General features: G+C 41.3%; 1 long non-coding RNA gene across 1 annotated transcript; it reads right to left on the bottom strand.

Moving 5' to 3' along the window:
* Positions 1–2,769: 2,769 nt before the first annotated feature.
* On the bottom strand, positions 2,770–23,448 carry LOC142056774 (uncharacterized). The gene is made up of 3 exons (XR_012660433.1): positions 23,324–23,448; positions 11,098–11,325; positions 2,770–3,151 (listed from the first exon to the last, which is right to left on the bottom strand). It is a non-coding gene; the product is annotated as an uncharacterized LOC142056774 (long non-coding RNA).
* Between the last annotated feature and the right edge of the window lie 96 nt (positions 23,449–23,544).

Raw genomic sequence — 23,544 nt, 5'->3', positions numbered from 1 at the left:
ACAGAGGTCATGCCAACTTTCTTTAAATACATTCCCTCAAGTCAGGCAATGGGAAAGCTGAGGAGTTACACTGTCTAACCCAGAGAAAAAGAGATCACAATCAATTGTGTATTGCAGAGAGACATCCTCTGTCACATCTGTGGCAAGGCAGATGGGAGCCGAGCCAAGTTATACTAAAGCAAATACAAGGAGTTTGACTGATAACGGCTTTCTGACACCTCTCAGGAGGAAAAGTCACTTAAGTGCGAATCAGTCACTTTTCCTGGAGAGTGAATCAGCCAAACCATATGAACAAGGCATGAACAGCTGCTGATGACTAGGTGTGGGCTTGCAATGACTGACCTTTGCTAGGAAGAGATTTCCAGTGATTGGGTTCTTTGTTCCATCTTCAGCAAACTACCTTATTCCAGCAGCAATAAATAAAAAACTAGTAGATCCTATGGCTGAGCAGGGTATGGGGCACAACATACAACTCCATGATCTACAAACAAAATGGTCCAGTTACATGGGCAATCATTCCTCTTCCTTTTCTCTTTGGAGGAACCACAAAATTTGGAGGCTGATCATGAGCTCTTGAATTACCTGGTTGGTAAATACAACACTTGCATTGCAAAGTGTGCCGAAAAGGCTATGAAACTCTGTAAAGCCATTGGCTATTTGGCTTATTGCAAGGATTACTGGGTGGGATTGTGAGTTACTCAGGTCTTAGAAGCTGGCGGGACTAAATGATATAAGCTCTGGCCTTGAAGCTGACAAAAACACTGTCCACTTTATAAGTTTTGTGGGTTGTGCTGATTTCCATTGACTAAGGATCATACTCATCCCACTTAACAACTGCAGCCATAACTGGCAATAAGTAGGACATCTCAATAATGAATTTCAGGGAAATATCAGGAAGAGGTGCTTGAAAAAATAAGCCTGCCAGAAACATATAAATCAGGACTGCATCGTTTCCATGGTCCCTCTTCTCCAGACTCCCACAGTTTCAAACAAACGGGAAAGTTTTCACTTGGTAAGGGAAAAGACAAGAAAGAAAACCTGGACTGGAAGAAATAGAGATGGTATAAAAGTTGTATGACCACAGGAAACCGTTCAGATAGTAAACCCCTTACTCTGTGCAAGACCTTTGTGGTTTTCTCATTAATTCCTATGTCTCACTGCAAGTTTTATACAAGATTATATAGGACAAGGCTGACAGAGGCTGTATTGCTGGGTGATGGGACCAAACTACCACTGAAGAAGTGTTTTTTATAACAGCTCTTAGCATTGGTATAATCTAGCTACAGACAGACTCAGCTTCTCAGGACTTCAATGTCCCACAGAGGACACCCTGAAAAACTGCTGCAAAATGTTCATCAGTTATCTGTAAAACAATGTGGCATTGTTGTCTCAATTAAAAATTTAAATTATCGCCCTTGCCTTGGTCGCATATCCTGACTGTACCTACATTTAACACAGGTACTTCTTTAATAGGGAAAAATACTGTTTTTTTCTCAGACATCTTGGGAGGATTAGACTCACCCTGGAGTTACGTCTGTTAACATTAAAAGGTCAACTTCACTTGACTATCTAAATCTACCCTTTTTTGCTCCTGGCAGTACTTTGCAGCAGGGTCGCAGAAATATTCTGTGTATTTGACCCAAAGGAGGATTCTGTAAAAGGTGAAAAAGAAAAAAATGAAAAGCTACAATTGGAAAAGGGTAAATCTCAAAACATTTTTATTTACACCTTCTTTAAGGTCATTTTGTCCTTCTCCCTAAGCACGAGACCTGATAGCCTGAAATACTGAACATAGGATGATAGTGTCACCATCATCTCTTCATCTTCACAGAAATCATGAATGCAGCCAGGGAAGTGTGTTTGCTCAGGAACCTAACAGAGTTGTTGAGAGCTTCCCAAACAAGCATAGAACACACTTGCTTGTCAAGTGCTGGAAAGAGGCCAGCGAGGGGTGGAAGACAGAAAAAAAGGAGGACAATAGATGTTTGTGGGAAAAATAAAAATAATTGGATTCTTGCTAGGACTGAGAGGCAGTTCCCATCTGCAGAATGAGTTGGCATTAACTTGCTGCCAAAGGGGGACGTGCGCTGCTCCCTGATGTGCAACGTTGCTGTTAAACTGGAGAAGACCTGCCCTCTGCCTTTAGACCTGCTGCCCTGCAAAGAAATTCAACCAAGCATGTTTGCAGAGAGGATCTTGTCAGCAGAGAGCTGGAGAAGCAGCATGTGTGCTCTAAGGATTTATTCTAGAAGGTACATTCTCCTGTCTTGCAAAGGGAAAAGAAAATGAAAAAAGTGATACATCTTTAGATGTATCTACATCTTTAGATACATTTTAGATGTCTGGAATTTTGACTTATAGTCTGTGTCATCCAGGGTCCCTCTGTAAAAAGGAGAAAGGTGAGGGCTCTCCATGGCGTGGCTCCAACTCTTTTGCTCTAAGGCTGACATTTCAGAGTTAAATTGTTTTCCAGAGGTGTCTTTTTCTCTCCACTGGTTCTCAAGATTTCTGACAGTAGATATGTTGGAGATTTTTTAGGCTGAAAATGCTGGGATCATTCTTATACATAGGGCTTGATTTAAACTGTGTCATCATTAGCCAACCTACAATGCATGCCCAGTTTAGCATTGACGCCACCAATTTCAGAGGCAGCTGGCATATCACAATCTTGGATGGGTCCTGACCTGAAATGGTTAGTGGTCTCTTTAACTGAGGCATCGTAGTAGTTGTAGGGACAAAGTCAGGCACTCAATAAGGAGTCCGCATACCTCACAGAAACAATAAAAATTGTTTTATTGAACCTGGAATAAAACTACAACCAGCCTCTTTAGTAGCCATCTTAGAGTTGTGGACGACCAGAGTTTTTTTCACATGAAACATGAAAGTGACCAGTGAACATTGTGAACGATGCAGTTTCTTTTTTTTTTTTTTTTTTTTTTTTCAAATGGAACATGAAAATCAAGGGATTCAATTAATCTGCTTTGTCTCTTTGAATGTGGTGTGATGTCAGAGCTTGGACTTCATTTTTAGGATACAAAAGTTTTTCTGAATAGGGATTTTTTCAGTGTTTCTTAAAGACTGCCAGAACCTGTGGTCAGCTCCCTATGCTGCCTTTCTTCTCCATGCCACTTCTCTTCTGCTGGATTAAATCCTACAAGAAAGAAAAAAGAGAAGGTCTGAGATGAATAAACATTGATAATATTGAAAGAATGAAAAAAAATCAAACTTTTTAAGGAAAATAAGCCAAATCTCACCTCTGAGCTAACCTAAGGTGACCTACCTGTTCTTTCATGTTTAAAAAATCTCTCTGCCAGTCTACAGTTGTCTCTTTTGCCTCCCATGTCTACAAACACACTCCACACTCAAGCACTGCTTCTATCTTCACTCGTGGTGCCACAGCCGTAGTGCCTTGCCCGTACAGAGAGCAGGTTCAAGAGGGGCAGCATGAGCAGGTTCCGTTATGGATTAGCCAAGATCACTTAAATGACATTTCCTGCTCCCTGGAGAGCTGATTCAAGAGAATGAAATTCTTTTGACTGTTCTTTTCCACCGAGGCCATGAAAACTGCTGCTACGTGTAAGCTCACTAGGGGAAAGCGTCAAACACTCATGTAACAGTCTCCATATTTTGTGCTGCACCCCAGACTCGTCCTCCATTTGGTAATTCAGTTTCTTTGTAGTTTTGGCAGCCTTGCTGGCTACAAATTTTCTTGTATATCCACTAATTCTGATGCTCAGTTTGAGATACTTCTAGGACTCTCTTGTCACCAGTCATCCTTCTAGAAGAAGGTTTTTTCTCCTCTGTGTAGTCTGAGATCTGATCTTCAGTGCCTCCAGATGCTCACATAAAAGCTACTGGGTCCTCCAGATATGCACAGGTAAGTTCCAAGGTCTGTGCTTTTAGATGTTTTTTTTGTTTCTCAAGGGTTAGTGAAAAACTTTATCATACACCAAGCATGTATGTTTATGTAGGTTGTAAGGAGAATCTCCTGGTAGACCAGTAAAGATGAGATAAAATAAACTGTCAGAATCTCTAACACATCTTAATTAGGTATATTATTAGCGCAGAATTAACAGCAGCAAAATCAAATATTCCCAGACTCTTCTCAAATATGTACAGAAGCAAATGGAGAGATAACAAGAACCTAAGAAATGTCCATTTAGGACTATTGCATACATGTGCCTTAACAATTCCTGATCCATAATTTAATGGAGAATTTCTATGACAAGATGGATATTAGTTTCCCCATCTAAAATGGTTCTCATTCCTGCACTTGAGATTTCTGCTTTTGTAGTCACAGGGTTCAACTGTTTCTCCCTCCCTTCCCACTATAACTTTATAACCTTGTGTTAATCTTGCAGTGCAAAGACATATTACTGTGTACACAGACAGTAAAATAACCCTGGAAATATGGTTAAGCTGCTTAAATGAATTAAAAGAAAAAAAAAAAGCAACCTAATTTTCAGTTTCTGACAGGGTGAGAGAACATGTAGATAATCTGCAAAATTATTAAATACAAAGACAAAGATTTTGTTTGAAATTCATGAATCACCAAGTGCTGGGTAGGATTCCTGGAAGAAGAATGAAGTTTACCTTGTTTCTGTACGTTTCTCTAAGTGTCTGCCAAAGGCCACTGTTGGAAAGGGACTTAATGAATAGTTAAATACAACTGTTGGTCCTGAGTCTGCTCAGCCTGCAGAAGGCAATGGGAGCTCATGCAGGAGCTGTCCCCACTCACAGCTGAACATGTCAGCTTAAATTTACAGGAATGAGCATAAACCAAAGAGCTGGCTTTGTATGGAGTCAACCACCAACAGAAAGGCTGTTCCAATTAAATGATTTGAGAGTGCATCTTAAAACTCTGCAGCCATCACCGGAGAGAGCAGCAGTCAAAGCTGGACTTTGGAGAGACGCGAGGAGCCTGCCCTCCGATGAGGTGGCCGACACAGCAGCCAGGCGCAAATGATACGAGGAATTTTTCTGAATGCGCCAGAGCGATGAGTGAGTGGAGCTCGAGTTTCTGCTGCATACGTTGAGCTTCCCACTTGGTGTGAAGATCTGGAACTCAGGCTGGAACAAAATTCCTTCAGCTGGGACCCACTCCAATGGCATTACATTAGAACCTTGAACAACACATGCTGGGACAGCATTCAGCTTACAAACAGCACTCCTTTGATGATCTTCTCACACAGTATTGAGAGCCTTGCTGTTTTTCATGGTGCATGCAGATAACCTCTGTACTCATGGTGAAGAGTTGTCTCTTGAGTTTTGCATCTAGTGGGAGCATTAGGTGTCCAAGGTCAGGTCATGGTGTTTGTAAGACAGACCAGGAATGAGGAGAGAATTTAATTGCTTGGCTGGAGAAGTGGAAAGTCCTTCCAGATGTCAGCGTGCTCTTTGCAGCACTTCTCAGGGTGTGTATCTGTAAGCTAGCATTACGGTGAATTTGGGCTGAACCTCTCCATTGGCGGCTGTTGTTCAGTATTTAATGCGGTAACAGTAAAACTCCCAGGAGTTACCTCTATCATCTTCTCATTGTAACAAGGAAATCGTTTTTCTAAATACTGGACTGAGATAGACACTGAATTATTTAGCGTTGTGGTGTAACCTCAGAGAGGTCTGCTGTGAAAACTTACTTTAACATCTCATTCCTTTCTTCCTCTGTCCTCTTACCCAAGTTTGACCCACAAGGTTCAAGTTTTAAATCCCATGTGCCACCTTTCCCACCAGGAAGACCCCAACAAACACTTAAAGAAGACCTTGTGCCAAGTCAAACTTCATTAAGCTCAAGAGAAAACTAACCTTTCATTTGGGATAGGATGTCCAGAGTTCTGTAGTAGTGACCCTTGTAGTCCTTCAAACACTCAGCTAGAAAAAGCCAAATCTGACCTGATCCAGTCTTGCCAGTACTCTCATTTGGGTTGAAGGTTGGACTAGAGATGTCCAATAAGAAATTATTTCCAATATGACTAGTTTATGTTTTTTTCTGAAGCTGTTACTGCACAAGGGGGACCCTGGAGAGGTGCCTTGCACACAGTTTGTCAACCAGTTCCTCTACAGTGAATTTCAGAAGCACAGCAAAGGATTTTTCTTCCTAATGCATACAAATTTTATCAAGATATCCACCACCACAAAGCAGATGTGACCAAGAACAAAGTCTTTTTCTACACTGATGTCCTATGTCTGGGTGCTGGATGTGGTGATCACTGGGCCCTGTCAGAATCACAGTGATCAGGAGCGTGCAGGTGTGTACATTTCTCAGCTGCTTCTGAGCACAGTAGTTCAACAAGCAGCTCCTCCAGTGACCCAAAATGTCTCCCCTGCAGGCACTATGAGCTGCTGGTCTTTTTCTAGGACCTCCTCAGAACTTAGAAGTTCTTTAGCAATATCTGAGGCACAAAAGGAAGGTTGAAGGGAGACAAATCTCTTAGGTGAGCCAGCCAATCCATATTTTCATGGCAGTAGTGGTTCCCTGAGCTAATTTAGTAATTCATGGCAGATGTCTTCTCCCTTGAATCCTAACTTCTATCATCCAAGACATCCTTTGGCAATGAGTTCCCAGGTCTACCACATAGTGTAGGAAAACTACCTTTCCTGCTCTAACACCTGCTAGACTGGGCCTTGAATTTGATGACAAAATAAGTGATTCCCTAGTCCTATTTCTGCACAGTTCTGCAGACCTCTGTCCAATCCCTGAATTCATCTCTTCTTCTGGGATGACGAGACCCAGTCAATGCAGATGCACTTTGTATGGAAGCCACTCCCTGTCTTTAACTGTCCTCATTGCCTTTCTCAGTGCCTTTTCTATTTATAATGTATCACTTTTGCATACTGAGTGGCAGAATGGTTCATGGTATTCAGTCTGTGACAGCCATGAAATTGTACTTTGTCATAATGATCTATTTTGCTTTTGGTTTCTTTCCTAATGATTCTTAGCATTTGATTTAACATTTTTTGATTACTCTTGAGCTCTGGGCTGATATTTTCATGGAACCGTTACTGTAATATCAAGCTCTTGCTTGAGTCATAATGGCTTGATGAAAGCCCTTCAGATTTGTTTTCAGACATCCACCTTTACATCCATCTCCCCCTCCACTTCAAATTTATCCACAGTGAATTTATTCTGTAATTTTATTTCTCCCTCAATCTTGTAAAGTGTTTTTCCAGTTCTTCACAATTGGTCTTTGTCCTCATTGCTCCGGAATATCTTTATATCAGCCACAAATTTTTCAGCCTCACTGTTAATACTTTTTCTAGGTCACTAATGAGTGTGTTCAGCAGCTCAGTTTCCGACAGAAACCTTTTTTTGCTTCCTTCCATTATGAAAGCCTACCATTCAGCACCGATCTTTTAACTATATCACGACCATCCCTCCTGGTACTCCTGCATAGTTCCTCTTCTCAGGTATAATAGCAGAACTAACCTCAAAAACATCTGAAGTGGATCCTGTTGCCCTTTAGGGGAGCTCATCATGTTGTGTATCCTGGTGTGTAGAAAAAAGGGTTCTTTTCCTAAACTTGCTAAAATCCTGAGGAAATCTTTAACTAACCAGTTCTTTTGTGGTTTTTGGAAGGAGTTTGTGGTTTAGAGGTGGATTTTGCCACATTCTTCCCTTGCCTTACTCTGTACCTTGAAAGTTTCTTACTTTAACAGTATATGTGTCCAGAAAAATTTTCACCAATGTAGCAATGACCAGCCAGCTACCCTGTAAAGCACATCCAGGCCCAGATTAATCTTGGATCAAATAAGCCTAGATTTTAACTTTAAAATTTCTAAGCTCCCCCTGTGGTCTGCAGAAAAAGGAGATTCTTTTCTCCTCCACTTATTTTGGGATAGAAGGGACATCTTAAAACTTTTTCTCTATATATTGATTTCATGGATAATCCTGACAACTGGCTTAAATGACAAAGTTAGTCCCACATAAACGTGGCTGTGATTAACCCTGTAAAAATCATACTATGTAGGACTTCAGTGAAGTGAATCTTTCTCATAATAGTACAGTTTTGCTGAAATAGTTTTGCGTTTCACAAAGTGTATTCTGCTGACAGAACTTTTCCACTTGAGAGGTATATTGTGTCCTATCTTTAACACACAGAGTTGTGCTAGCAGGAGGTACAGGTAAACTAAAATACTTTTACAGCAACAATTAAGAATTATAAAACCTGTGAGATTTGTTGCAGGAACATTGCAGAACGCCTCAGTGACTCAGGAGAAAAGGCCTCATACAGGCAAAGCATCGTTGTTCTGTAACTGAGCTAACAGACAATTATCACAGAAAAGTTTAATGCAACCCTTCTACTGGAAAATTAAGCTCGGTTGGAGAGAATCAGCCTGTTATGAAGGGAGATCTGAATCTGTCCCCTCGGACTGCTAATGTGAAAGTCAATAGGAGCTCATTCTATAATACTTGTCACAAGGAGGTTTTGGTGCACCTATATTTACAAAAACAGTGAGGTATTAGCATGGGTTACAGTTCTAGAAGTCTGAAGAAATCTAACAGTAAATTTATTGCTGTTCTTTTTAAGGTCTTGCTCTAGTTTGCTTCACATGGTAGTGTGATTGTTCTTTGAGAGTTTCCATGAAAAGTCAGAAATTTTCAGAATTAAAACTGTTTCTAGCCACACTTAGACCTGAAACAAATCCTGTGTGTTGAGATGATGGTTCTGGCATGAGTATTCAGACCTCAGGAGCTCATGTTGAATCAGCTGGACTGACATCAAAACCTTGGTTGTGCTGGGAGAAACCATCCCTTCTAGAAATCTTGTTTCTGCAGAAAGCACATCCAAAATCGCCGCTGTTCTGGTAAGCCGCAGTGGTTTTTTTGCTGTGGAGGTGGATACAGCGTCTGCATCCAACTGCAACGACTGAATGGTGAAATTCCACAACGCAGGACTGTATTCTGTGACAGACTGATAGACCCTCTTCCAGGACATGCAAAGTCTTCCAAAAATAAACTAGCTCAAGCTCCACAGAGGGGCAGAATGTTAACAAAGTAGTGTAGAATGTCCTACGTTTATTAACCCTCTTAAATGTAAAAGGACGCGATTCTTTACAAATGGAAGTGGCCCAAGTAACAGCACCAGAAGAGATCAACCAACAAACCCCGGCTGCAGTCAGGACTGCTGACTGGGTTTAGAGAGGCCAGCTGGCCTGAGCACTGTAGCCAGGAGATTTCCATCCCTCAGATCTCTCCTGACTGCTCCATGGAGGCCAACAGATGCTGTCCAGATCCAGCCACTTGCAAAGGAAAGGACTTTCTTAGATCCCAATTTCTTTCTTGTGCCGGAGGAAGTTCAGTCCTGAATCTCGATGTGAGGATGAATTGCCATAACTGCCAAGTGTGCTGATTTTTTCACCTTACATTGCATCAGATGAAGACTGCTTAAAGGTAAAGGCAGCGTAGAACATTCTTGTTATTGCTCCATCCAAATCATGCATCTGTAGTCAGATGCTTTTGCTTTTGCTCTGCGTGGAGATTTCTGAGTGTACTGAGCAGACTGAACTCTTCACAAGAAAACTGCCAAACCCTCATGCAGTCTGTCCTTTAATGATGAGATAAGTAACACGTCTGATCCATAATCTCCTCCTGCTGGTTATTCTCTGGCAGCAGTGTATGAAATGAATATCACAGCAAGCTCCTGGAGGGTTGGTAGTGTCTCCATCGACTGGCTCTGGGCCTGATGCTCCAGTTCGTTGTCATTACGGGCAGCTGGAGTAACCCCAGAGAGCATTGAATGAGAGGGAGCACTGTCATCCCAAAAGTGCTTCCCAACAGTGGAGTAACTATCTGACACAGAACTTACTTGTGAGAGACACTAGAAGATCTGGATATTGCCATAAAATACCTGAAGGGCAGTAATTACTAAGGAAGGAACGGATTGCCTTAGGCAACATATTTTTCTGAGATTAAAAGCATTTCCTAAAAGTAGGCGAACAAATGGGATGGGATGAAATGATGGGCCCAGAATAAGCAATGAAGATTTCACAGGTATTGCATCTATATCAGTCAAAGCTGAGCTTGGCAATAAAGATATTTTACCCACCTTTGTGAAACAGCAAGTGCTCAGGAGAATATAGCAGGTGTGTGAGATTACAAAGAAACGTTACATTGTCTTTTAGTTCAGAAATCAATAAATAATGTTGACTAAAGTATTAAGGATTATATTTATAGACCTTATAGAGTATTTTTGTGTTATCTCACTAAGATTTTGCACTACAGTAATTATGTATAAGACTCAAAAGATAGAATTAGCCTTGACTCATTCTGGTGGCATAAGTCAAATGATTGAATGTGGCTGTGGGCTTTTCTAAACAACACAGTCATTCCACAACTTCCATATTCATGTTATCAAATAACACTTGTAGAAATGCTGGTTGAAAGGGAACTTTGAAGGTCTTGGATTACTTTTTCACAACAGAGCCACTCATAATGCGGATATTCCAGTGTCCTGTCAATAAATTATATGCACATTTCTTAGTTACAGAGAGAATGCAAGTTAGTATTCACAAGACCAGCTTTCATTTTTCATAGAAATAGAAGAGTGTCCTAAGGAGAATCAACCTGGACTGTTGTAGAAATCCTCATCAATAATGCATCTGCAGACACTCCCAATTTTTCCCAAGGAAAGAACACTATGTACTTTTGGCTCAAACTGAAATTTTTTATAAACCAAAGGGGTGTCAAAACTTTGGTTATAATTACAGGAGTTAATTAGGACATAGTCATTAGAGGAGGTACAGACCTCCTCAGAAAGTGACAGCATGAATTCCTTTTTCAGGATTCTGTACGTGGGTTCAGGAGCTGTCAGGTCATTAGATGCAGCCAGCAAATTAGCACACTTCCACAGAAATTAAGACATTAGTCTAGCTACAACATGAGTAACTAACAGGTCTAGGAATAAAAAGGATCGAGCTCCCTCTGGTTGGCTTTCAACCAAAGTCAACGGAGCTGTTCCAGTTAATGCTGGTTTGCCCAAGGCTCCCATCCACCAAGGTATGCAGCAAATATCCATAGACATTGCAGGTGCCATCTTTTTAGTGCCTGATCAATCCTTGAGATATCTGTGGAGAATTACCAAAACATCCTACCATACTAACCTTCATATTTTGGGGCAGAGGTGGTCTTTTCACTACAGAACCCAGAAGGATGTCTTGCAGTACCTCTTGTATTTGCAGGACCTTCAAGTCGAGATCCATTGTTTACTTTCAGGAGACAAAAGCAGCCACAGAACAGTTTTGATGACCATACTGTGTTGAAACATGAGAAAGTTCCAGTTCTGGAATAACCACGTTGCTGGTGTTATAGACACAGGAACAAGGATGAAGCTGAAGAAGAAAACACCAATAGCATAGGATCATATTATTATGGAGTCATACATTAAGACAAAAAAAAAAATTACAGAGAAATCTGTTCAGACAAGACAGCCCTACCATTCACCGTGTATTATTTGGATTCTAAACTTCTCTTGGGTTTTTTTTGATCTCCAGCAGAAGGGATAGAATGGACAGGGATAGAAAACTGAGTGAGTGCCATCTTCAGAAGAAGCAAGGAGGGAAAATATCTTCCACAACATTTTCTTGGTTTTTTTTTTTTCTGTGTAATTCTAAAACCCAAAAAGGTGTGTAATGTGGCAGTGTAAAATGAAGGGGAATGAAAGCAATATATATAGAGAGACACCACCCCCACACCCTAAGGACATATTGGACAACAATGACCTTCTGCAAGACAGTTTCCTTAGCTGAAAACCAAAGCTCCACCTAATAATAATTAATAATAATAATAAATAATAATAATAATAATCATATAGTGAAAAATATGTCACCAGCCCTAATGAATAGTTAATACTGCTAGGACACTGAATGTGAGAAAAAATGTAAGGTCATTAATTACAGAATTGCTTGGACACTTCACCAAAACCTAGAGGTGTTAATTGAAGAAGACAATAAAATAACTATGTATAGTGATTATGACTTCAGTGTATTCCTCATGGAGGTTAAGTTGTTTCCACTCACTCTCAGCAGCTACCATCACTTGCATTCAGGACTATCATTATGGTCTGCCTAGTCTAATAAGTCATATTTCCCACTTCCTTGCTTAGATATAGAGTGCTATTGTCTCCGGTGTAATGGCTTTTTTTGCAAAAACCTGGATATAGAAGCTTTCCTCACAACTGCTATTTTTATTGCCCCATTTGCCTTTGATGTCTTTCCTTTGCAGCTGCTGATTTGTGCAAAATGTCTTTTCCACTTCCTTAGCTCACTTGTTCTCCAATTTGTTGTCATCCTTAATTTTATTGTCCCTTCTAGCAAATTTTCTCTAGTTTAATAGAGTTTCTTGAGTAATTTTGCATCACAAATACCATTATAGATACTGCAGTTACTCATGTGGAAAGCCCCATTATGACTCCTGGAGTAAATATTGATTTTTGTACATTATAAGCTTTCGTGTTCCTAGGATTATTGCTCTTCGGTGTCACTCAAAGTAATGCCTCTACAGGATCAATGCAAGAGGCACATGCCATCTCTCTTTTCCTTCTCATGTCTTAGCACACAATATTTCAACACACTGCAGCCAGAGTTTGCTCTGAATTCACCAGATAGATTCCAGGGGAAGTAAATGAGCTGTACATGACTCTCAGGTAAAGGTTTTAGAACACAGGGAACACTTGTGAGGGCTAGGGTGACCGGCAAGCTCCCTTTTGGGGGCAGATTTACTAACAAAGGAGAAGAGGCTCTCTTTGCTGCATGGGGATGTCTACAGGAATTGAAAATAGGGAAGGAGGGGAGATGCTGGCATTCTTTTCCTCTTGTATTTGAAAGCTTTGATAGGCATAAAGTAGCATTAATTGCCATTGGGGACTCAAATCAAGATGTACTCTTGGCTGTACCTACGTTCCAAAAAACAAAGAGAAGTCTTAAAGATGCAGAGTTTTATGAATGAAGCACTTCTCATAGACTTTTTCTGGGCTGTTCCGTGGCTTCAAAGTTTCTGCACAATGCTTAAGGAGCCCTAGCTGGCAACATTCATTCCCCTACTTATGCCCAGGCTGTCCAGGTGTCACAGTCAAGCACTTAAGCCTGCAGTAAAGCGCCAAGTACTTGCAGCAGTGCAGCTTTCAGAGCTTTTTCCTCCTTACATCTTTGGAACATCTTTGGAGTGTGCCATGTGGATTCTATCAAACTAGTACAAAATTCATACAACCTCTATCCTTTCCTAGGACCATCGTGACCACAGCAGTTTTGTACTTATTTTTCTATCCTCCCTAACACCATTAGTACTTTGTATGAGGATTTATTCCAGCATGACCCAGAATCTAGGGAAGCCATTTAGATGGTCCTTCTTTAGGTTACTGGGTCTGCAAGCACACCTGCGTATTTGACTTGAAACGCACAAGCAAGTCTTTCTGAAGCCAGCCAGCCATCCTCCTGCAGTGAATTCACCTCACATCTCATTTGTGTTTTTGGAGATTAGTCAGTAAATTTCTTCACTAGCTGGTCATGACTTGAATAATCTTTTTTTAAAAAAACTGTTCATATTTATAGTAGGGACTAGCAGCAATGTTACTGCGAAGACACACTTTTATTTTAGAAGAGCAGGCTATTTCAGTTCATGGATGCTAAATTACAACTTTCTCTGAAGCAAAAAAATGATACAAAACTTGTTGAAGATAGTGAGCACGATTATGACCAGTAAGGCCTAATCATTTCTAGCACCAGAGAGAATGTTTTTAGAGAAATTTAGACAAATATTTTAGGCTGGAAGAGTGGACCAACAAGAACCTCATGAAGTTCAACAAGGACAAGTGTAAGGTCATGCACCTGGGAAAACATAATCCGGGAGTGCAGCACAGACTGGGATCCACCTGGCCGGAGAGCAGCTCTGTGGAAAGGGACCTGGGGGTCCTGGTGGACAGAAAGCTCAACATGAGCAAACAGTGGCTGCTGCAGCCAAGAAGGCCAACAGGGTGCTGGGTTGCATCAAAAAGGACATCACCAGCAGAGATAGAGAAGTCATTATCCCGCTCTACTCAGCGCTTGTCAGGCCACACCTGGAGCGCTGTGTGCAGTTCTGGTCCCTGCTATACAAAAAGGATGTGGCCAGGCTGGAAGGGGTCCAGAAAAGGGCCACCAAGATGATCAAAGGACTGGGAAGCTGCCATACGAGGACAGGCTGGGAGAGCTGGGTTTGTTCAGCCTTGAGAAAAGGAGGCTCAGAGGGGATCTCATCCCCATGTACCAGTACTTAAGGGGCAGCTACAGAGAAGATGGAGACTCCATTTTTACACAGACTCCCATGGAGAGGACAAGGAGGATGGACACAAGTTGCTCTTGGGGAGATTCCGATTGGACACCAGAGGGACATTTTTCACGGTGAGGGCAGTCACAATTGGAATAATCTCCCCAGGGAAGTGGTTGACTCGGCCACATTGGACACCTTCGAGGGTCATCTGGACAGGGTGCTGGGCCATCTTGCCTAGACTGTGCTCTTCCTAGAAAGGTTGGACTAGATGATCCCTGAGGTCCCTTCCCACCTGGGATTCTGTGATTCTGTGAAAAGTCCTAAAGGCATGGAAGTAAGTCTCATCAATAAGAAACACTGGCTACACTGGCTTTAAATAAGGGATGTATGTATATTATCTCAGAGGCTGATGTATTTTATTAGTCTTGCAGTTGTAATTGCTAGAAGTATAAAGAAGTGACTATCTGCACCTGAGTGCTTCACCTATATGTAAAATTCTTGATGAAGCCTGTTTCTCTACTAGAATATACAACTTTACACCAGTGTAGAATATTGCAGTTAATAATTGCATTTTTTAGATAAAGCTCATCTTTCTTTTGATGCAAAAATTGATATATTGCCTTTGAAAGAGGCACACAGGTTTACAGCGATGCAGTTTGTCCCACCTTCTCTGCCCTAAGTGAATTATCTAGGAAAAGGGCAGAAATCAGAGTAATCACTCATGAACCAGCTTATATCCATGTGCCTGGACTGTCAGCTTCAGCATTCAGGTGCAGTTCTCTTAAAGAGCTAATTAATTTTAGAAACACAGACAAGTATGTGAAACACTAATGCACCAAATTTGATGGGACCAGTCAAAATGCTAACAAAACAATGAAACATCAAGAGTCCCTGGAATCCTGCTTTGCTATTAATGAGCTGTTGTTTCTGTTCATTACACATATCCTGCAGAGCTTTTTATTTCTGTGGCAAAACCACTGCTGACATCAGAAGAGGCAGATCAACCCCCTGAAGCCAATTTCTCTCCTTCCTCCCCCCAAATAGTCCTGTTGCTAAAGAATAAAGGGTAGAAGGTCAAATAGCTGTAGATGTCTAAATAACTCCCCCTAACCCTTTTCCTATTGCACCGTTAAAATGAGGTAGACTTTAGTGTTTATGAAAAAAGTGGATCTGAACCCTTTACTGGGAAAAGCTATGTTCTTGTTCCAAAAATAAGGGCAAAAAAAGGCCAAGACTATTATTTAATGATAAAATTCATTTAGTCTTCTGGTATAGCCTTTCAACAGTTCCCCAGCAGAGGAAACTCTTTATCAGGCACCTGGAATATATTGTCCCCAGGGACCCTGAGATAAGAAAGCACATTCTCAGATTCACATTCAGCCATGGTGTGATTTGAAGGGTGATAACACTTCTTCAGCTGGCTGTGAGAATCATTCATTAATTTTTCAGCTGTATCTCCAAGCCCCCTTGATCAAGGGTCCTTTTCCTCTCTGCCAGGCAGCTGTTGTGTCATATGTTCCTGATTTCTTTACGTAGAATCATAGAATAGTTTGGGTTGGAATGGACATTTAAAGGTCATCTCGCCCACCTTCCCTGCAGTGAGCAGGAACATATCCAACCAGATCAGGGTGCTCACAGCCCTGTCCAGCCTGACCTTGAATGTTTCCAGGGATGGGGCCTCCACAACCTCTCAGGGCAACCTGAGGGAGGCCAGGGTTTCACCACCCTCAATGTAGAACTTTGCTTCCATATATCAAATCTAAATCTACCCTCTTTTATTTTAAAACAATTAACCCTTGTCCTACCACAACAGGTCCTTGTAAAAAGTCTGTCCCCATCTTTCTTATAAGCTCCCTTTAAGCACTGGAAGGCTGTAATAATGTCTCCCCAAAGCCTTCTCTTCTCCAGGTTGAACAGCCCCAACTCTCTCAGCCAGTTCCAGTCCCTCTGGGTGGCATCCCTTTCCTTCAGCGTGTTAACCGCATCACTCAGCTTGGTGTTGTCAGCAAACTTGCTGAGGGTACACTTGATCCTGCTGTCTATGTCTTTGAAAAAGATATTAAACAGTACTGGTGCCAACACAGACTCCTGAGGGATGCCACTTATCACCAATCTCCATCTGGACATTGAGCCGTTGACCACTACCCTCTGGGTGCGACTGTCTAACCAATTCCTCATCCACTGAACAGTCCACCCATGAAACCCATATCTCTCCAATCTAGAGAGAAGGATGCTGTGGGGGACCTTATGGAAGTCCAGGTAGATGACATCCGTAGCTCTTCCCTTGTCCACTGATGTCGTCACTCCATCACAGAAGGCAGGACTTTCCCTTGGTGAAGCCATGCTGGCTGTCTTGAATCACACCCTGTCCTCCATGTGCCTTAGCATACCTACTAGGAGGATCTGTTCCATGATCTTCCCAGGCACAGAGGTGAGGCTGAGAGGCCAGTAGATCCCCAGGTCCTCCTTTCTACCCTTTTTAAAGATGGGCACAATGTTTCCCTTCTTCCAATCACTGGGGACTTCTCTTGATTGTCATGGCTTTTCAAATATCATGGAGAGGCTTGGCAACTACATCAGCCAATTTCCTCAGGACTCTGGGATACATCTCATCAGGTCCCATAGACTTGTGTATGTTCAGGTTCCTCAGCTCATCAGGAACCTGATCTTCCCTTAAAGTGGGAGGGAATTAGCTCACCCAGTCCCTGCCTTGTGGTCCACCCACTTGAGAGGTGTGGGAAGAGAGGTTGCTGGTGAAGACTTAAGCAAAACAGTTGTTAAGTATCTCAGCCTTCTTCTCGTTTGTTGTTACCAGTTTGCCAGTTGTGTTTATCAGGGGGATATGCTTTCTTTGACCTTCTTTTTCTGGCTGATATACCTGTAGAAGCCCTTGTTATTCTTTGCATCCATTATCAAGTTCAGTTCCAGCCACGCCTTGGCCTTCCTGACCCGATCCCTGCACAACCTGGCAATGTCCCTATACTGTTCCCAGGATACCTGTCCCTGCTTCCACTGCCTGTGTAGTTCCTCCTTGCCTTTAGTTTGACCAGCCAGTCTTGACTCAGTCATGCTGGTCTCTTGCCTTCCTTGCCTGACGTCTTACACCAGGATATCAAGAGCTCTTATGCTCTATGGAAAGCATCCTTAAAGATCTGCCAGCTCTGTTCTGCTCTCTTGTCCCTGAGCCCAGTTTCCTAGGGGTTCCTATTGACTAACTCCTTGAAGGCCTGGAATTCTGCTTTCCTAAAATTCAGGGTCCTGACATTGCTCTTTGCCTGGCCCATATCCTTCAGGACTGTGAAAGCAACCAGCGCATGATCACTGCAGCCCAGGCTGCCTCTAATCTTGACATCACCAATGAGCTCACTTGCATTGGTGACCATCAGTTCCTGTATTGCATCCCTTCTGGTAGGGCTATTACCTGGCTCAAGAAGCTAACCTCAGTGCATTCCAGGAGTCTCCTGGATTGTCTACAGCTTGCCGTGCTACTTTTGCAGCAAATGTCAGGGTGGTTGAAGTTCTCTAGCAGGATGCAAGCCTGGGAGCATGATGCCTCCTGTAGCTCCTGATGCCTCTCTGCCTTCGGTACTGTTATCTCTAACTTAGGCTATCCCAGTGTTCAAACACTGGATCCTTATTTTGCCTTTGTAAGAAGAGACAGAGTGAAAAACAAGTATGTGATGGGTGTTTAATGCATTTCTGGGAACTAGGTGCTGCTCATTTAAGGTCTGTTCTTACCCTTTACTAGAATATAAAAGAGGAAAAAAGCAAAACAAGAGGGAAACTGCCATTTTTCAACACTTACTGTAAACTCCTCCACTTCTCTCTTTTCCCTGCCTTTACAGTATAGATGTTAATTATGTTTCTAATTACTAATTTCTTTCATCAGTTTTATCCCTCCAAATCTCACCTGGAGCTACTCCTATGATTTGAGCAGAATGAAGCAGTTTATTAGTGCTGAGGTGAGAGTGGAATGAATCATGGAATAGTCACTTCAGAAGTGACATTTTAAACATGTTTAGAAGCAGAGGCCACTTCAATGTCATTCCAAAATATTTTAATAGAAAAATGGATTAATCCCAGTGGCAAGTTTCACTCCTGTTAACAAGAAGTTAAATTCAGATTTTTTTTCTTGAAGTTTCCTTCTGGGGCCACCCCCTGACTTCTACAAGGGTGTTGAAGCCTTCATAACCCTCCTAAAAGCACTCAGCTACAGAAAAGGAGTGGGACAGCTTGCAAGAGCTGCAGATTGAGGTAATTATATGCTTGACTGCTCAGTCTTGGCAGATGATGTTGCGTTGTCCTTGTAAGGTGGATTGAAGTTCACAGTGATGCGCTTGTGGAGGTAGCAAACAAAATACCTTACATCAACCTTTCAAACAAGATAGTTTTCATACCCTACAAATCGTTAAGGTATTTATGTGTCATGTTGATAAGGTTTAATTTCAGAAGGAAGAACATTGAGGGATATTGAACATTTTCCCATGTTCCAGAAAAATCATGGAATTACAGGTTGGATGAGTTTGGAAGGAACCTCTGGAGGTCATCTGGTCCAACCCTCTGCTCAAGCAAGGTCACCTAGGCCCAGTTGCCTAGGACTGTGTCTAGTTGGCTTTTTTAGTTTCTCTAAGGAGGGAAACTCCACAACCTCCCTGGGCAACTTGTGCCAGTGCTCAGTCACCCTCACCATAAAGAAGTGTTTCATTATGCTCAGGTGGAACCTTCTGCATTTCAGTTTGTGTCCATTGCCAATGGTGACCGACAAATCCATCACCAGAGTTTATGGAAGGACTGATTTAAAATCAGGTCTCAAAATATGACTTTGAATATACCTGTGCGCTCTTCAGTGTGTACCATTTACTATTTGATTTTTTTGCATTACCCTGTAAACTCTGGACAGTGCATACAATTTAGGCTTACATAAAAATAAAGTAAAACTTAGAGTCTTAAGAAATTTGTGTTAATTATTTTCTTCAACAGAAATTTGCTTTAACATATAAACTGAGACTTCATTTATCATGAGCTCTGGAGAAGCAAAAAAGCAATTTACATTTTTATGTTTTCTAATTCCATATAATTGACAGCTTATTAGAAGACAAAATTTATTTATAATGTCTAGTTTTTACGTTTGCATACCGTTCAGTGTATAGCTGTCATTGCTCATGGTAGAGAATCTTTGGGACAAATAGTGTCCTCAAACACTCATTATTTAAGAACAAGCTTGCAAGAAAAATTGAACAACACCATTTAGAGGATAATGAAGTATTGCTGAATTTATATCCTGACATATGGCTACTCCCATTATAAGGTGTATATACTATATAATCTGAATATACCATATGAGGACTTATCTTTAAGACAGTGAGGTTGATGCAGAGCCATTTCAGTGAAGGAGCACAGAGTTCATCCTAAGAAGTGTGTTTTCTCCCAGTTTGAATCAAGAATGATCTCTTCTGTACTTCCAGTTCCTACCCTCCGCCACACAGTTTTCACATTACCACATCAGCCCTTTTCACAATAATCCTATGCATGTAGTAACAATTGTTTCCAGTGGCATTAAGGCCTTCTCTAAGTCATTGATTTCCAAGAAAGAAGCAGCATACTAAAGCTGTAGTCCACGTTTTTCCCTCTGAGAAATCTCTGGTACACTCTAGACTGCCTTAGAGAACAATGACCCAGCGAAAAATGTGATAGATATACAACAGCCAAATAGCGATAGACAAATGTTAATGACATAGATTTCCTGTCCACACTTAAACATAGTTCCACCACAAGATGGTCTATTTCATTAAAAACATCCTTTAAAAGTTCTCAAACCCCCTTACTCTATAACGGTTGGGAAGCATGCGTAAGAATCACATTTCCTGTTTGTTGCTATCAGTGTATTGAACTGTGCAGTTTCCCTCCAGACTTGGATCAGAGGCCACCAGCTACGATGTCTGATTGCACAAACTTCTTGGTCACAGTTCACGAACCAACCCAACTGGAGAGATCCCAAATGCCCTCGGAGAAATCTATTTCCAGTTTTTTATCATTTTATTTAAAGCATCCTGCCTGTGAAAGTGTTGTCAGTTTAAAAAAAGCTCATGCAATGACCCAAAGTCATAAGCACCCCATGGCTGGCAATTGGCTTCAGATCAATTTGTTTTTGCCTCGGTCATTTGTCATTAGTTCAATTAATTGCAGATTCCACTCTTGCTAGGCAACGGCAGGAAAAATTGAGCGAGAGCACTGAATTGTCATGAGATCTCAGAGACCATTCCTTCTTAGTGAAAGCATTTTATATTGCCAACTTCTATAACATGCTAGTTCTGTAGAGAGAATACTGGCTTCCTTTGGTACTGTCTGTATTTCCTCTTTCCTCCCCAATCCTTGCTTCATTCCCTCTCTTGCCACAATGAACATAATTCTGGGCATCAGCCATGCCACTCTACAGGGCTTGACCCAGTAGCTGCAGTCATTGGGTAGCATGAAGAAGCATTTTGCTTCTTGATTACACTATTATAAGACGTACATGGAAAAAAATGTTTGCTTTTAAAGTTATATCTTCAAGCACTGGTAAGCAATGAGCAGATTAAGGCTTTTTATATGCTTTCAATGCATGGAATCACGTAAATATTAGTTGCAAGAAGCTTCTGGAGGTCTCTAGTCCCAGGCAAAGTTTCCCAAGGGGCACAAATGCACGCTGGCAGTGGGAGGAGGTTGCTAGCGTTTCGTCTGCTGTTACATTAGTACTATTTACAGCAAATCTGAATCAAGATAGTTATGGCTTTCTTTGCCAAGACAAGGAACAAGATCTGTCCTTGGTGAGATAGGCCCATGCCTATTATAGAGAACTGCAGGAAACCTGGAGTGTAGAGCATGTTACTGTCCCTGACAGGCAGATTTTTGCTCTGTCTTTTTTCATTCTGCAGAAGTAGTGATACCTAGCACAAAATACATACAGCAGTCAGTTGCCTCTTTCTTTGCAGTTTTCTTGGGGGTTCGTATGCCAGCTCACTGACTGTTTCAGTCTAACTGCAGGCCATTTATACCATGTAGAGAGCTTGGACTCTAAGCCCTGCAGGTGTGTGAAGGCAGGGGCATTTTCCAGGGCTGAAGTATTTTATAAGTGAGAAGCCAATGAAGCAAGGGTTCTATAGGCTGTTCATGGCCAATCACAAAGCAGGAAGGGCATGGACACTGTGTAAAGTCTTTTATGCACTAGGATGGACCGTACTTAATTTCAGATCATCCCATGTGACCCAAAGCAAATACATTGGAGATCTGAGTTACTTCAGCACTTACTACTTCAAGGTACCAATCTAGTCCCACCCTTCCATGTAGGCAGATTACAACTGTCCAAAAAGGACAATGAGTTTCTGAGGACCTCTGTGCCATGTGGTGGTCGGAATGAGCTTGAGAATTGAGAAATGTGACATTCAGAACTCATCTTGATGTAAATGACCCACTACTCTTTCAGCAGCCTGTAGGCTGAAACCAAAGCTGTATGATTTCACCTTTACAAGCCAGTCTTCCATACCTTCAAATACCTTGCCAAGACTGCTCTGATTTTTCTGGTTTGTAATTTAATTAGGAACCTGACTGGGAAAGTTCTGAAAGATTGTACCTCAAAGCTGGATATGATCCAGTTGTTCAATGGTAAATGAATAGCTCTGGAGTTCCTTTTTGATTCTGTATTTCTCCAGCATTGAACTAAAACCCCTTCAATCTAGCTGCCTACTCCAGGCTCCAAATCGATGATAAAAAAGCTGCAAAATTTTTACAAAGTCAGAAGGGAGTTTGAAGTCTTTTAGTTCCTGGTTTTCAACATGAGAATCAAGAGTGCAAAGTGTACAACACTTCCTAGAAAACAGATCTTAGTATGTAAACTCAAACATCCCAAAAATCAATTGTGTTTTCTTGTCTTGCCCAGTCTTGCCCATAAATGTATTATACTGAATTCTACATATTTTTTTAATCTTCTAGACATAAGATAGATAAATAATGCATTTCATATCTCTTACAGTGCTACATGACATACTGTCATTGCATCTTAGGCATTAATAACACAAGTCTCTTTGTGAAATGCTTATATCCTTGCTTTGTTTTTTCCTACCAGTCAAACCTCGCTGCATACTTACAGGCCCTTTGATATACTCCCAAAGTAGGAAAGTGCCTTGCAAATAAAGGTGAGATTCTCCCCACATTATCAACATTCACAGCTAGTGCAGCAGCAACAAGGACATACAAGTGTGACATGCCTCTGATTCATTTGAATTTTTGGTAACACACCCTTGAAAATAAAAGATAAATTCCACTGAGTATGATCCAATGAATTAACACAAAGAACAAACTAGTTATATAGGTAAGCTTTAACAATTAAGTGCATCATATTCTTCCTGAAGTTATATAGAATTGCTTCAGATTGCCTCTATCAATTTTAAGTTGTTTACTTCAAATTCATACCCACGTACTTGGGATTGTAACCTGGCCCAATGTTTTAATATACTGCCTCCTCAAATTTCTTTCTATTTTCTTATAGACCTTCTGAGAAATTTTCTGCAAGCTTATCTCCATTCTTTCTGGGCACAAATTAACTGTTGATAAAAATAAAAGTTGTTTGGACATCTACACAGCAGCTCTCGTTCTTCTCTCTGACTAATTCTGAAGGCCAGTCATGACATTTTGAACAGTAAAGTGCTCATTTTTAGAAAGAGTAATAGTAAAAATCTTTTTCTCCCAGAAACCAAGAGTGAATGGAAGTACAGTCAAGTAGGGTGATTTCATTATTTGTGGTAAAGTTACACCTTTGGAAAAATACTCAGAAGAAAGTTATTCTCCTTTAGTATAGGGAAAAGATGAAGCCTCCCATGGAGAATAACTACAAGTGTCCCAGCAAGGTGTCCTTGTTTTCCTTGTCCTGTGAATATCAGATATATAAAAACTAATTGTATACATATAAAGGAAAGTTAGTGTAGGGGCAGAGAAACTAGGTATAGGGAAATTCCTACTCGTAGTCTCAGTCATTAATTACTGAATTGCTGCACATTGAGCTTGAAACTTGTTAAAAAGCTGAGCAAAAACTTCTTTCAAAAAACTTACATGTAGTTGAGCTACACGAACGGTCCCTCCTCAGCCATTTCTTGCCCACAATGATACTGAGCAGGCGGTATGCTGGAAGCAAATCAGCTTTTGACTTCCCTGTCAGCCTGAAGAAATATGTCCTGTTTGCTACAGCTGTGAGCAATAAGAGAGTCTCACTGGCAACCTTTTGCCCTTCAATCATGTATTAGAGACCATTAATCTATGAACACCACAGCTAA

The sequence above is a fragment of the Phalacrocorax aristotelis genome, chromosome 4 (assembly GCF_949628215.1).
Source record: "Phalacrocorax aristotelis chromosome 4, bGulAri2.1, whole genome shotgun sequence".
NCBI lineage: Eukaryota > Metazoa > Chordata > Aves > Suliformes > Phalacrocoracidae > Phalacrocorax > Phalacrocorax aristotelis.
Note: the sequence above shows the minus strand (reverse complement) of the source record. Positions and strands in the feature narration are given on the sequence as shown.